The 14,274-nt window shown below is 32.3% G+C and overlaps 1 non-coding gene across 1 annotated transcript; it reads right to left on the bottom strand.

The window, feature by feature from the left end:
• Positions 1-9,772: 9,772 nt before the first annotated feature.
• LOC116076663 lies at positions 9,773-9,881 on the bottom strand. The gene has a single exon (XR_004113060.1). It is a non-coding gene; the product is annotated as a U6 spliceosomal RNA (small nuclear RNA).
• Between the last annotated feature and the right edge of the window lie 4,393 nt (positions 9,882-14,274).

Below are 14,274 nucleotides of genomic sequence, written 5' to 3'. Positions count from 1 at the left end.
GTTAAGTAACTATGTGGATACTATTACACATGAAAAAATCTAATTATTTTCAAAAATCACAAATTTCAGACACTTAATTGTTGTTTTATCATATTTAAAATGATAATTCTATAGGGCAGTTGGATAATTTAAGTAATGCAACTCTGTTTAAAATTTGTGGAAATGATTATTTATATGCTGTTAATGTCCACAAACTGTCTCACTTTCATTGGGATTCAGATTATCCTCAGCTCTGAATTTTTGTACTGAAACAGTAACTGCCTACAAACTAGCTAGCTTCCAAATTGGGAAAAGATCCCCTATGCTACCTTTTCTGTGTTCAGTCCTTTGTTCCTGTTTGGAAGAAAATTAAAGCTGTCATTCTGGAGCCCAAACAAGAAAATATTTACATAAATAAAGTCTGTGCACACATGGATTAGGAAGAAAGCACTGAAATATCCTTTGTGTTGATGAGGCTTTTGAAGATTTCTTGTTTTATCCACAAAGATGAAAAGGCAGTAATGCAAAAGGCTATGCAAAGTAAGAAAGCTACAAGCCTTGAGAAGCTTGCATTTTTCATTTTATGGTGTAATCAATTCGGTCCTCACAACATACAACTGAATGCACTGAATTTAAATACTTCTTATGCAGGTGAAATTTCATTGTCCTATGTGATTGTGTGTATGTGTGTGTGTGCGTGCATGTGTGTGCATGTTTGTGTGTTCATGTGCGTGTACATGTGTGTGCGTGCATGTGTGTGCATGTTTGTATGTTCATGTGTGTGTACATGTGTGTGTGTGCATGTGTGTCCAGTGGTAAGTGTACATATGGAGACATCCATGTGGAGGACTTCATTCTGTAGGGGCTCTCCACCTTATTATCCTATTGTCTCTCACTATGAAAGGAGGTTTGATGAATATGCTAGTCTTGCTGGTCAGAAAATCTCAGAGATATGCTGTCTCTCACTTTCCACCAATATTATGTCTAAAAAACATTGACATACAAAAGAATTGAGAAGGAACTAAGTTGTGAATTTTATTATTCGCCATCAACAAGTATGAGCTGCTGTACTGTTATCCTGGACCTGACTGCAGAAGAGACAGTATCATTTCTGGTCAGTAAGCACAAGTCTTTAGGTTTGGGAGTACAGTTAGTTCAGTTAAAAACCTCAGATGTGTTTGTTCAGGAGACATGCTGCTGTAAGTACATGTGTGTATGTAGGTTAAAAGCCTGGCTATGTCAGAGGTTGATAGCTATGTTTTTCTCAGTTGTGTTTTATGTTACTTTTTTTTTTTCAGTCAGAAACTCTCACTGAACCTGAAGCCCACTGATCTAGCTATACTACCTTGCAAGCAATATCCAATAATCTTCATGTCTCCACTTTCCCAGTGATGTGAATACAGATTATTTTTTTACATGAGTAATGAAGATCTAACCTCAGGTCCTTACATTTTCATGCAAAGCATTTTACTAATTGATCCATCTTCATAGCCCTATTTACCAGTATATTTATACTCTCTTAAAAAATTTTACCTGTAGTTGAGAAATATGAGAATAATTTCTATAGCTATAGTAATTTTTAAATTTAAATATATATGCACACATATACTTTTAATTCAACACTTTAAAGATTAAAACTATTTTCAAATTTGTATCTGTATAGAAAACAGACAGATATTATTCTTGTTACTATTACTAAATAATGGGGTATAACATTATAAAGCATTTACATCATATTAGATATAGGAATTAATCTTAAAATTATCTAAAAATGTGTATGTGTATGGAGGTTTTGTACAAATGCTACATAAGTGTATATAAAAATAGGCATATAATTTTGAAATCAAAGTGAGGGGTATTTTTAATCATTCCCCATAATTACCAGGAAATGGTGTGTAAAAGGTTGATAGATAGATAGATAGATAGATAGATAGATAGATAGATAGATAGACAGAGACAGACAGACAGACAGACAGGTAGGTCAGTGGTAGATAGCTGATATATATATATATATATATATAATAGATGATAATAAATAAATATATGATAGATTGATTGATTAATTCATGATAGCTATCTAGATAGATGATCTATAAAATGGATAGATAGATAGATTAGTCAATGATGAATATAGATGATGATAGACAAATATATGATAGCATGATACAGAAACAAATGATAGATGATAATACAGATAGGCAGAAAGACTAACAGATAAATAGGTGATAGATAGATGATAGATTCTTAGATAAACAAAAAAGTTTTGCCCAGAAAATACTTGTTAAATTTATATCTACTAATGTAGATATATATGTATATATATGTATATACATACATATACATATACAATATGTATATATATACATATACACATATATATGAATGAGTTTATGTTCATGATGAGTGTAAGAATGTGAATAATTGTGTGATATTATATTCATAACACAGTATTCACAGTAGAAATGGATTAGTGAATTTTAGTTTAAAATTTCGAACTAAAGTTCAGAACAAATTTCTCATAGAGAAAACTAATGACATGAGTTAATCAGAGAACCATCAATATCCCCTGATTATCTCCTTTCATATATGATGATCATTTTTTTATAATGGGCAACCAGAATAGAGAATAGTAAAAAAGGAAAAATAAATTGAACTGATGTCAGCACTAATTCTTAAATTAATAATGTAATGTCTTTTCTCTTTGCAATAGAATCATTGTATTATAATTATAAAACAAACACATTTACTTTGCATAATATACTACTTTCTGCAGAACATCAAATAAACATAAAATATCAGTGATGTAAGTGTGTTAATTATTCAAACATATTTTCAAAATCAACTCCAGTTTTGAAAATATATAGTCATCCTATAGAATTCTGCATATGAGTATTGATTGAATGACAGATTTACAGAGGAAAGCAGTTATCCTGAAATAGGGGCCAGAGGTTAGCGGAGAGAAGGCCAAGTACTCAAGGTTCATCAACAACAATAGGAAGTGGTCCGTGTTTGATATTATCTTGGCCTTTAAAAAAAATTGGCATCACAACCATCAGACTGAGCCTTGGTACCTCAAAGTAAGAATTATGGGAAGGTCTGAAAGGAGCTGAAGGAGATTGCAAACCCATAGGAAGAACAACAATATCAACTAATCTGACCACCCAGAGATCCTAAGGACTAAACCACCAACCAAAGAATAGAGGAACCCATGACTCCAGCTACATATGTAGGAGAGGATTGCCTTATCTGGCATCAATGGGAGGGGAGGTCCTGTGAAGGGTCCAGTGTAAGGGGACTCTACAGTGGTGTGACAAGACTGGGGGTTTGGTGGGAGAGTACCCTCATAGAGGCAAAGGGGAGGGGGATGAGATGGGAGTTTGTGGACAGGAAACAGGGAAGTTGGACATTAAAAAATGTAAATAAATAAAATAATGAAGAGAGAAGAAAAGAGAAAAGAAAAAGAGAAAAGAAAAAAAATGAAATGACATCACATGCAGTTCAACCCATTGTTGTAGGAAAAGTTCTTCCATATTTTGTTTTGAGATAAATGATGCTGTATACAAATAGTGAGAATACCTGCTATCTACAGTACTCATAAAATTACTAAAATTTGTATGAATATATTCTTTATATCATTGCTTACTATCTCATGGGGTGTTAAATTTGTAATGTCCTATCTCCATAAAATAAAAAACTGACTCATCTGTTTAGTATTATCATTTATTAGACAGATGATCTTCTCCAGAAATAAAAAGGATGAATCTTAAATTAGAAATATAAGTGTAATTAGAACTAGTAGTTTATATTAGATTTTTAATTTTATATTATATAGATACGAAAAAAATCAAAGAAATTTGTAGAGTAAACCTCTAAAATAAGGCTTTTTTGAGACTCAAGAATGTCTTTGAACAATAGCAAATAATACAAAAACACATATTCAGAAATTTTGTCAAGATTTATCTTGTATATGAGTAGCATGCACGTTTTCCATCTATTAATTAATCACCTCATTAATCACCTCAGTTTTTTTCCCATACACAATCAATCAAGTTTATATTTGAGCATAGTAATTTTCTAGGTGTTTCATATTTTTATCTTTTTATTACCAGTTTTATAAAAGAAAATACAATTTAATATATTATTTTTAATAAATTTATATAATATTTACTTGTTTAACTATTAGATGAATGATAATAAAATCAATGAAGGTTGATGAAGAAGTTTAGTTTTTAAATTCTGTCTTCTTTATCAGAATTTTTCACCAAATGATTTGAAGCTTTATCCTACAGAGTACAGTTAACTTTAAGTGATACTTGAGTCACTTGCCTACATCAATTTCCTTGTAAGACTACATGACTAGAGATCAGGTGAGAGTAGGAACAGATTTGCCGAATTGTTTTTTAATTACTCTCCTGAGCGATGTTAGCATTTGTTCAATATATAATAATAAAATCTAAGTTCAAACTAATATCACACTCTAAATATCTCAAATCCCACAGAATATGATATAGTCAAGGACAAGTGTTCTCAGAATTCTAGGAACCAATCCGTCTTCCTAAGAATCTCAAACAACTTGAATCGATCGCCTAAATTGTAAGAAAGAACTGGATTCTCACAACTTATAATTCAGAGTTGTCATTTTGAAAAATATGAGTTAATTATAAAATAACATCATCATAATCATTATATGATTACTTAAAATACTTAAAATTTGTTATTTTAAAGAGTTTTACATATAGAAAGAACAAATATCCAACTACTTGTTATCTGGTACCCTATAGAAAAGGTTTTGTGCTATGATCATTTGAATTAGCCACCAAACCACATGCTGAAACCCTAATCTTCAGTGGGATAGGATAAGAAGTTATAGATTTGAGGGACATGACTTTCAATTTCATTTACCTTTCTTAGATGACATGTAGCAGCTATGGGGAAGGAATGCCTCATGTGGAGGCAAAAGATGTCTCTGATACCAACAAAGGTCAGAAATCTATGAAATAAATGTTTATATATTCAAATTTTATGATATTCATGATAATAATATTTAAAGATAGGCTCCATGGAGAAGTCAGTACATCATAAAACAACTTATTTTTCATTTTGCAGAAAGTATTAATTGCCAATTTAGGGACCCCATTTCCATATCCTCCTCTCAGTTTTGAGACCTTATTTAAGTTTATGAATTCTATGCATTCTGTGATGTTCTATATGAGTATACCAGTTCTGTTGTGTCTGAAAGATTTTCCTATAAATTACTGCCTCTCTCAGTCTTATCAGAGAAGTTTCTTCTTGCAGTAGATGGGAAACCCATCACCTTGACAGTTTGCCAAGAGTGAGAGATGTTGGTACATTTAGTTCTAAATGGGATGTCTACATCAAATCCCTTTCCTTAAGGCTTAGGGATTTCAGAATTAGACAGGGGGAAGTATTTTATGCATAGAGGTAATTGATGACTCCATTTATTAAATTTCCATTATGATTAATGCACTGGATTTAGGATAACTATGTATATAAAGATATAGCAGAATAACTGTCTTAGCTCTAATATCTCTGAGTAATACTTGATTTTACTATTTGAGACCCATGCTTGATTAATAACTTTAAGTGGTATATCTTTACTTCCTTTCTGTTGCAATGACAAAATAATATCACAGAATCACTTAAGAGAAAGAACTATGGCTCAGAGTTTCAGATTGGAGAATAAGAACAAGAGGGGTTTAACATAGCTGGCTACATTACACTCAAGGTTGAAAAGCAGAATGTGATCAAGTCATTGGAGTGCTTAGCATACTTTCTTCATTTCAAGCAGGCTAGTAGTCGATACCCCGGGAATTGTCCTCCACAACATTTAGATGGTTGTACCACATTAACTATCAAAATAAGTTAATCCTACCATTGTTAGGGGGATCTAACCTAAGCTAGATTATACTCCAAGGTGTGCCAGACAGCTATTTTCCAATTAATTCTAGATTTGCCAAATGGATTCTCAATATTGACCATCACAGTATTATTTATTGCTTAAATAATTGGAATCCTTTGCTCTAAAAATATTTGCATAAATAAGAATAATGCATGCAACTCAGGTACAAATGTAATTTTGTGATATAACATACTTATTTTCCATTAAATAAATGTCTCATTATTTTGGCTGCAGTTTAGCTTCAGTTGAGAGCTTTAATAAATAGTGACATTGTAAAGCATCTCACATTTGATGTCCATTTATGGTTATAAAACATGGATAACATATACTAAAATAGAGTCTTATTGTTTTAGGGTAAAATAAAGCCATGATTCTTTTAGAAAATTTCAAATAGTCATCCCAATTACAGAAGGGTAATTAGTCAGATCATTGATGTTTTTCTTGCAAAGTTATTATTAGTCTTCTATGAGGTGATTCCTACATTAGTAGGCTTGTAGACAGTAAGTTATGCATGCAAGTTTTGCAGTCCAGAAAATTCCATTAAAAGATACAACAAAACATTATAACACTTTTTTTTAGTAATGAAAAACAATGATAAGCATTCTTATTTAATATATCTTTGATTTAGTGTTCAGTGGTAATCAAATAAGCAACCTCAAACTATATAGAAGAATATTTCACTTCATATTTTATAATGATGTTTATTTAAATAAGTAGGTTTATGAAAAATAAATTAAGTAGAAATACATATGCTAATATTTTAAGAAAATTCTACTTGAATAATCAATTTCTCATACAATAATCTTGAATTTATTTTATTAGTTCATAGCCTTTAAGCTGAGCAAAACTAGGAAAGGTGCCTGCACAAAACATTTTGCTTAAGGAACAAAATGCCATTATAATAACTAATGTGCTCATAAAAATTATAAATAAAATGGGTTAGGTTGAATTTCCAGGAAATAAAATGAAAAGTGCCAAAAATAATATGCAAAAGAATACAAATAAGTAACATGTGTGTGTGTGGAAATACATTGCTTTTCTAAGTATCCTTCCTTTGTGTGCATGCTAATATTGAATCTAGTCTCTATTTTATACTGTCCATATATAAGTAGTGCAATTATGCTTTAATAATGATGGGAGGCATCTGACACCCATAGTACAGTGCTGGAGAAACAATTGTCAGATGCAATGAATGTTAATTGGAAGTGTGGAAATCTCCTAGGCACTGATAATACTGACACTCACCTATGCTCTGAGAACTTCTTTAAAAATAGGTGGCCCTCCATCTACTATACCTTATAAAGGGCCTTACTGAGACACTTACACATCCCCACATGACTCAGGCTCATCCTCTAATGCTCTTTTGATCCTTGTCAAACTTATGGTTGAATGCTCATTTACCTATGACTACACTAAAACCAGATCTCCCCTTATTTGTGTTAATTTGACTAAATTATACAGTTCAGTCAAAGCCTTCTTACTCTCCAGCGTGGCTAGCTAAGCTCATTCCTCTAAAATTACTAGAAATGGAAATGAACATTTTCTGTCTAGCTGACAAAGACATCCCTTGATGGCAAAATCAATTCCCACTGTAAATCATACCAACTATCACTTGTCTGCTGCACTGTATAAAGTTTAAAGCAATAGCATACTACCAAGACACCTTTTAGAGCAGGATGCATCCTGAATAAGGAAAGTTCCTTATGTACTCCTGACTTTCCAAAAGGAAGCATAAATGTGTATCTTACAAAGAAGTGAGAACACTTCTTTTACAAGGCATTCAAAAGCACAACATCTTTAATATACAAATTCCAACAATAAGACCCTTATAAATTTAAGTTTCTGTTGAATTGTTTCAGTTAAAAATTAATCCGAGTTTAATACAACTTGTTAATGGAATTATGGAATTATTAAAATTAAATGAACACACACAGACAAACATACATACAAATATACACACAAAAACACCACACACACAAGCACACACACACACACACACACACACACACACACACACTTTCTATTGGCATACATCACAGAAAACTGTTGAGGGTTCAGAGGAAGCATTTTAGAGGCTCACAGCTATCCATTGAACTGAGTACATGGTCCCCAATGAAGGAGTTAGAGAAAGGACCTATGGAGCTGAGGGGTTTGCAACCCCTTAGGATGAACAACAATATGAACTAACTAGTACCCTCAGAGCTCCCAGGGATTCAACCACCAACCAAGGACGGCACATGGAGGGTCTGATTGTTCTGGCAGCATGTGTATAGTAGAGGACTGCAAATTCGATCATCAATAGGAGGAGAGGACCTCAGCCCCATGAAGATTCTGTGCCCCAGTGTAGGGGAATGCCAGGGCCAATAAGTGGGAGAGGGTGGAGTGGCAGGCATGGGGAGGGTGGAGGTAACTGGGGTTTGTTCTTGTTGTTTTTGTTTGTTTGTTTGTTTGTTTTTTGGAGGGGAAACTGGGAAAAGAGATATTTACATGTAAATAAAGAAAATATCTACAAAAGTATAAATAAAGTATAAAGTATAAATAAATATAAATGTTAGCAGATATTTAGATGCTCAGTATACATGAATTACATATCTTTAAAATCCATTTGTATTATGAGCTTCAGAAAGTATACTAGTTCTTGTTAGGGTCTTCAAGTTGATAAAATGGAGGGTGTGGAATTTCTATTTTGGATGATGAAAATGTCCTACAAATGGTCAGAGTGATAGCTGTGCAACTGGGAATATAGAAATGTAATGATGTCTGATACTATTGTTGTTATGGTTTTTCAGTGTTCACTATTCTAATTATCATTTTAGTTTTTCATCTCTTTTGTTTTTGTTTTTGTAGTCGTTAAGAACATATAAAAACATAAAAATATTAAGTTTGGGGAAATGCATCATATTGAGCTAGCTGGGTGAAATAACAACATTGAGCATAAGTTGTAGTAAATGGTAAGAGTTTCTGTAAGGAAATATCCAGAAAAAACAATTTATGTAAATTACAGTAAGTTGCCAGAGAGAAATGGGAAATTTCTCCAAATTGTGGGCATAGGTCTGCATAGTAAGGATTGTGAATTGTTGTACAGAGTTTTAACTTTGTGGATTTTTAAAGGCAGATCATGGCTACACTACCACATAAGCCTGATTGAAAAAGACTTATTCATGGTTTATGGATAAGTCTACTATAAGAAAGACAAATCTAATACTCACTGATTTATTTACTAATTTTAACAATAGCTCATGAAAATCCACAAACACTATACAGACAGGTTTCCATTGGTTTTGAAAGTTTAATGAGTAAATAAATAGTATCTGATCTCAAGAAATCTTCATTAAACCTACACAATTAGCAGCAAGAATAAAAGTGAATAAAGTATGTTATAATAAATATTAAATGGTTACTTTTCTTAGCCTGAGAACATATCTGACAAAAAAAAAAAAAAAAAAAAAAAAAAAAAAACAAATGGAAAAAAGAAATGAAGGAAAAGTTGATTGTGGTTCAGAGTTTGAGAAGACATTCAGTTCTGGAGAGAAAGGCACGGTGGCAGGAGCCTGAGATAGCTGGATGCAGTGTGTTCAGTCAGGAAACACAGAGACAAATATTGGTGTTCATGCTTTTATCATTTTCTCTATTTAAACTTAACTTTTTTTTTTTTTACTTATTCACGTTACATCCTGCTCAGTGACTCCCACAATCCTTCCACCATCCTACTCTTCCCGTCATCTCAGAGTAGGTGGACACCCTTTGGTATCCTCTCCACCATAGCACTTCAGGTCTCTAAGAGGCTAGGTGCTTCCTCTCCCCACTGAGGCATGCAAGCCTGCCCAGCTAGTAGAATATATCCCACATACAGGAATCATCTTTTGAGATAGCAAAAATATGGAACACTTCACGAATTTGAATGACATCCTTGCGCAGAGTCAATGCTAATATTCTCTGTATTGTTCCAATTTGAGTATATATGTGCTATAGAAGTGGGCATTCTTTATTTTTTGCCTATGCATTTTATCTTTGCTACATCTCCTGAGATAGAGCTCTCCACATTCAGAGAAGGTACTGAAATCTGTCAGGAATATAAATATTTCTGTCCCTCGCTCTCTCTCTCCCTCTCTCATTTCCTGACTGTGAACACAAGGTATCCAACTATCTAAGATTGCAGACAAAAATATATAAAAAAATACTCATGAATCTTAAAGAAAATGAAAGATAGTAATATTCATAATGAAAGATAGTAAATATTCAAATAGTAATTATTTGAATATTGAGAGGCTCTAATAATTATATAACATGGCTATTAGACAATAAAAGTGTTCAAAGACTATTCCATCTATAGTCATCAAAAATTGACTTGTTTTATACCTTTAATTAGCCTAGGTAATGTCAATTTTTAGAAAAACACTGTAAGCATTTCTAATTTCTACTGTAAATAATTGAAATAAACATCTCTATGCCAATTTTTCATCAATTTTACAAACATTATACACATAAGTCTTGGTATCATCAATTTGAGGACTATTATCTTTAAACCTTATTTTTAATGAGAAAATTGTGATAATTCATTTGCCAATCTTATGCCAGTGAGAACCTTTTGATAGACATATATGTTATATAGAGATGATATTAAAATGATTTATATCTGCAAAATAAAGTATGTAATACTAGAATCCAAGAAACTAAACAAAGAGGATTAAGAATTTGTCTTTAACTAACAATTTTTTTAAACTAACATAATAGAGCATCTTCATATGGCAAAAGTTTTTAGACTATTTCCTAAACTATGAGGGAAACCTACTATTTGAAAGTTTTAATAAAATACTATCACATTAAAACTTTCAAGTTGGATAAGTCATATTTTATTGTAGAAAGATAAATCTTGTGCAATTCAGAAAGAAAGACTTAAAGTTATCCAGAAAGGAGGAAGAAAGTGTATTGGAAGGACTGTACTTGCTTCAGGAACAGGAATCCAGTGTTGCAATGCTGTGGCACTCACAAACTTATCTTCTTTGTAAATTCCTTCTAGCTATCATGGTTGACTGTACGATTCTGCACTTCATCCAAGAGATTACTTTATGTATAAATGACAGAAAATAAAATAAGCTACCCCCCATTGCACCTGCACCCTGGACATAGCTTCTTCAAGCACTGCATAGATGTAGGTGTTTCTGACAAGTCCCAGCTTTGCTTGTCGGAATGAAAAGTCACAGGGCGCTTGGAGACTTGAGGTTGAGACAAGTTCAATCAAACAACTTGGAGAAAGCCCGAGTGTAAATGTGAAAAACAGCAGGGATTGTGTATTATAGTGCAGACAGCTTTTATAAAGAGATTCCCATCTCTCTCCCTTTTTAAATGAACCAATGCAAATTACATTTAAATGGTAAGACTGTAGTGAATTCACTCAAATGTACTTTCTCAGCAGTAATGATTGTGCATTAGAACACAGAGATATTTAAACAATAACACATGGTGAACATGCTCTGATGCTTTTAGAAGAGAAAATGACATGGTGGAAGCTTAATTTTTAACGTTGACTACAAATCTAGCTTATTAACATTTGTCTTTTTATAGTATTATATTTAAATTAAATTCTTAAGTGCCTTATCTATTATTCTCAAAGGTTTAATAAAACCTTCAATATTGTATATTGAATTTAATCATGTGATTAATATTTGAAAATCAATTAGCAAACTGTTAATTATCTATTTAGATGTTCTATCCAATGCTTAACTAGAATGCAAAATAGTATTAGTTCCCATCATATGGATGAAGAAATAGTAATGTGGATTAAAGGCATCTGCTTATTAAGTGGCCTTTTAGTAAAATCTAGAATTAATAATATCAAAGTCCATTCCAAGTTGCTTAGTAATTTTTGTAAAATACTTTGTTTTGAGATATTTTAAATGACTTTTAAAAATCATATATATTTTGTCATTCCTGATACTATGATTTCTTCCACAATAGACATGTTCACTAAAAGGAATATTATGATTAGTCACATGCTCTAAAGCAAATTATGATGAAATTTTCTTAGTGTCATTGATAAAAGCAATAAATATAAACTGCCTAGACATGCTCGTATGAAAAACTGAAAGTCCAGAGGACCTGGCAAGATTTGCAAGCTAAATATTGTTTACTAGCCAGGCAGTGGTGGCACACACCTTAAATCCCAGCACTTGGGAGGCAGATGCAAGCGAATTTCTGAGTTTGAGGCCAGCTTGTTTTACAGAGTGAGTTCCAGGTCAACCAGGGCTATACATAGAAACTCTGTCTTGAAAAACCAAAAATCAATATATAATAAATAAATAAATAAAAATTGCTTATTTCATAAAATAGAAGTCTCTAATTTCACAAATTGAATCAATTTTCTAGGAGTTATTAAAATAGTGTAGTATAGTCTACATAATTTTGAAAATTCTACAATGTAATATATTTTCATAGTTAAAAACTCTATAATTATCAATTTAGAAAGAACAGTTTTAGACAAATCATAATGTACAAAGCTGTATATACATAAAACATTTATTAAATTTGATTTAAAGAATATGTAATATAAAATATGTTTTTGTGAGATTGAGTATGTCTTTGTATGCGTATGCTTATGTGGTTTCAGAAGCACATGGGGAGATTAGAAGACAGCTCCATCTTTATGTGTTATATATATTTCTGCCAGTATAAACAATTTGTCTCATTGTTTTGGAACTCAGTTTTGTTTAAACTAATTGTGCAACAAGTCCCAAAGATCCACCTGCCCCGCTTTCACAGTATTATACATGCATATGGGTTATACATGCTTATTGTTGCTCTTCAAGGCATGAAAATTGAGTCTGCATACTTGTAGAAAAAAAAAAAACACCACGAACAATCGAACTCTCTCTCCAGTATTTGCTCAGATTCAGAAAAGCTTAGATATTATTAATTTATCTCATTAATAATATTAGCATTGTTATCACAACCCAAGAAAGATTCCACAAAAAGGAATTTGGGGTGGAAGATGGTTTTATACACAGAGAGATGTGGGGTAAAAGGAGAGAGAGAGACAGAGAGAGTGACAGAGAGAGAGAGAGAGAGAGAGAGCGAGAGAGAGAGAGAGAGAGTGAGAGTTATGGATATAGTACACATAATTACAGAGGCTAAGTATTCCCACATACTGCAATCTGAAAATCATATGAAGAAATCCAGTAGTGTGATTGTATCTGAATTTAAAAGCCTGATAATAACAATAAAGCCCAATAATAAAGCTGTCAGTCTGGTCAAAGACCTGGTCAAAAGCAAAAGAACTAAGAGTTGTGATTTAGAAAACCAGAAGAATTTAGATGTCCCAGCTCAAGATATTATTAAACCTGCTTTAACTTGTTGTTCTGCTCAAGTACTCAATGGATTGGATATTATGGGTGATTGTAATTAAAACAGCTTATGCGTTTGGAATGTTCATATCATCTAGAAGGTCTTTAAAAGACACACTAAAGAGCCAGAAATAATGTTTCTTCAATACTAGGGCATCATCTACCCTAGTCAAATTGTCATATATTGTTAACAATCAGATCCTTTAATATTCCATTACAACAATCTCCTGTTACACATGCACAAAAATGAATGGGCTAAGTTTTCTATATTCAGAAATTATATATTTTCTATACAAATTAAAGAGAGAGGAAGAGAGAGAGAAATAGAGAGAGAAAGAGACATATATACTCTTTCATACAACATGAATTTCTGAAGCTCAACATATTGTATAACATTGGTATTTCTATGCAGTTTTCAATTTCTTAAGTTTAGTACACACACACACACTCACTCACACACACACACACACACACACACATATATTCAATTCACCTCTTGACAGACACATGGAATGTTTCCAGTCTAGACTGTTATGAGTAAAGTGAATATTCTTATACAAGTATTTTATAGACATGTGTTTTCATTGTTCTTGTGTAAATACTCATGATTGGAGTGGTAGGCTCCTGGGAACGACATAGACATAATTATATAAGAACTTTTTAGACATTTTTCCAAAGTGATTCTAACACTATATATTGCCAACAACCAATTGAGTGTGTTTTCCCACAATCTTATTAATTTGCCTTTGAGATATTGCATTTGGCTTTGAATTGTATTCATCTAATGAATCATGATTACATGATCATGACAGCATCTTCAAGTGCTTTCCTGTTTATGGACTACTTCGGTGACTTATTGAAGACTTTTTTTGTGTGTGTTTGTTTGTTTGCTTTTTTTTTATAACTGTCAATCACCCTTCTTGTTTGCTAACTGCAAGTTGTTCCCAGTAAGCTTTTCCATTGAAATCAGAGGTGAAAGTGTCACTAAAAATGCCCATAGAATGAATAGATTTTTGTTATATAGTTTACAAATTA

Source organism: Mastomys coucha, unplaced genomic scaffold (assembly GCF_008632895.1).
Source record: "Mastomys coucha isolate ucsf_1 unplaced genomic scaffold, UCSF_Mcou_1 pScaffold4, whole genome shotgun sequence".
NCBI classification, from domain to species: Eukaryota; Metazoa; Chordata; class Mammalia; order Rodentia; family Muridae; genus Mastomys; species Mastomys coucha.
The sequence above is the reverse complement of the archived record's forward strand: the minus strand, read 5'-3'. Positions and strand labels throughout refer to the sequence as shown.